The 2,500-nt window shown below is 31.1% G+C and overlaps 1 non-coding gene and 1 pseudogene across 1 annotated transcript in view; both read left to right on the top strand.

Annotated features, from left to right (window-relative positions):
* The window catches only part of LOC128870694 (5.8S ribosomal RNA), a 181-nt gene extending 45 nt beyond the window's left edge, over positions 1-136 (top strand). Inside the window, exon 1 of the ribosomal RNA XR_008455431.1 lies at positions 1-136. This exon is cut by the window's left edge and continues 45 nt beyond it. This is a non-coding gene — a ribosomal RNA (5.8S ribosomal RNA).
* Positions 137-574: 438 nt separating this feature from the next.
* Positions 575-2,500, top strand: part of LOC128870680 (large subunit ribosomal RNA) — a 4,528-nt pseudogene continuing 2,602 nt past the window's right edge.

The raw sequence follows: 2,500 nt of genomic DNA, 5'->3' as shown, positions 1-2,500 counted from the left end.
CAGCAAACTGTGCGTCATCGTGTGAACTGCAGGACACATGAACATCGACATTTTGAACGCATATCGCAGTCCATGCTGTTATGTACATTAAATTAAATTTTAAAGTACTGCTTGGACTACATATGGTTGAGGGTTGTAAGACTATGCTAAATAAGTTGCTTATTCTTTTATAAAAATAATTGAATTTAAGCAAATGTGTATATTATTGGATTTTAAATAATTCATAATATTAATAGCAAAAAAATAAAGATATATAATGAATTTTTTATTTATTAATATATTCTTAAAAAAAAAAAATCCTCTCAAATAAAATGAAATAAAAAAAATTTTGAATCTAAGTATTCTCTTTAAAAAATTTTCATATTATTTATATATATATAAAATATTAATTTATATATGTAATTAAAGGAGGAATGTCTAGCATAAAAATTAATTTTTTTTATTCTAGAATTGCCTCATTTTACATAATTATTATTTATAATATATATTTATATAAAAGGAAAAAAGAAAAATAGAGATGAAAAGATGATATAATTATTTATTAAATTGTGAGAAGATAAAAAATATTTTAAAACAACCTCAACTCATATGGGATTACCCCCTGAATTTAAGCATATTAATGAGGGGAGGAAAAGAAACTAACAAGGATTTTCTTAGTAGCGGCGAGCGAAAAGAAAATAGTTCAGCACTAAGTCACTTTGTCTATATGTCAAATGTGAGATGCAGTGTATGGAATATCTTAATATCTAGTATGAGAAATTAACGATTTAAGTCCTTCTTAAATGAGGCCATTTACCCATAGAGGGTGCCAGGCCCGTATAACGTTAATGATTACTAGAAAGATATTTCCAAAGAGTCGTGTTGCTTGATAGTGCAGCACTAAGTGGGTGGTAAACTCCATCTAAAACTAAATATAACCATGAGACCGATAGTAAACAAGTACCGTGAGGGAAAGTTGAAAAGAACTCTGAATAGAGAGTTAAATAGTACGTGAAACTGCTTAGAGGTTAAGCCCGATGAACCTGAATATCCATTATGAAAAATTCATCATTAAATAATTAAAAATAATGTGCATTTTTTTCATATAAGGACATTGTAATCTATTAACATAATAAAGTATTTATCAAAAGATCATTGGTGATATTAAGTTTATTTAAATTAATTTGCTTTTTAAGCATATTAACATAGAATAAATACTAATGATTTGATAAAGTGTTGATAGATTTTATTATATATAATGCTAAAATTCATTTTTTGAATTTTACAAAAAATTTAATATCTATGATATTAATATTTATTTGTATGCATTTATATGATTAACAATGCGAAAGATTCAGGATACCTTCGGGACCCGTCTTGAAACACGGACCAAGGAGTCTAACATATGTGCAAGTCATTGAGTTATATTAAACTTAATGGCATAATTAACTTAACTTAAAAATATAATGGGATTAATTTTTAGTCTATTTTCTTAAATAGTCAATTAATTCAATCCCGGGGCGTTCCATATAGTTATGTATAATGATAATTTATTATTATTTATACCTCTAACTGGAGCGTACCTTGAGCATATATGCTGTGACCCGAAAGATGGTGAACTATACTTGATCAGGTTGAAGTCAGGGGAAACCCTGATGGAAGACCGAAACAGTTCTGACGTGCAAATCGATTGTCAGAATTGAGTATAGGGGCGAAAGACCAATCGAACCATCTAGTAGCTGGTTCCCTCCGAAGTTTCCCTCAGGATAGCTGGTGCATTTAAAAATTATATAAAATAATCTTATCTGGTAAAGCGAATGATTAGAGGCCTTAGGGTCGAAACGATTTTAACCTATTCTCAAACTTTAAATGGGTAAGAACCTCACCTTTCTTGATATGAAGGTTGAGGTTATGATATAATGTGCCCAGTGGGCCACTTTTGGTAAGCAGAACTGGCGCTGTGGGATGAACCAAACGTAATGTTACGGTGCCTAAATTAACAACTCATGCAGATACCATGAAAGGCGTTGGTTGCTTAAAACAGCAGGACGGTGGACATGGAAGTCGTAATCCGCTAAGGAGTGTGTAACAACTCACCTGCCGAAGCAACTAGCCCTTAAAATGGATGGCGCTTAAGTTGTATACCTATACATTACCGCTAAAGTAGATGATTTATAAAACAATTTCGATTGATTTATAAATTTTGAAACTTTAGTGAGTAGGAGGGTACAATAGTGTGTTTAGAAGTGTTTGGCGTAAGCCTGCATGGAGCCGCTATTGGTACAGATCTTGGTGGTAGTAGCAAATAATCGAATGAGACCTTGGAGGACTGAAGTGGAGAAGGGTTTCGTGTGAACAGTGGTTGATCACGAGTTAGTCGGTCCTAAGTTCAAGGCGAAAGCCGAAAATTTTCAAGTTTTTAATAAAAAAAAATATTAATAAAATTTATATATATATATTAAAAAATAATTAAATACTTGAATTATTTTGAACGAAAGGGAATACGGTTCCAATTCCGTAA

This window comes from Anastrepha ludens, unplaced genomic scaffold (assembly GCF_028408465.1).
Source record: "Anastrepha ludens isolate Willacy unplaced genomic scaffold, idAnaLude1.1 ptg000022l, whole genome shotgun sequence".
Taxonomy (NCBI): Eukaryota; Metazoa; Arthropoda; class Insecta; order Diptera; family Tephritidae; genus Anastrepha; species Anastrepha ludens.
The sequence above is the reverse complement of the archived record's forward strand: the minus strand, read 5'-3'. Positions and strand labels throughout refer to the sequence as shown.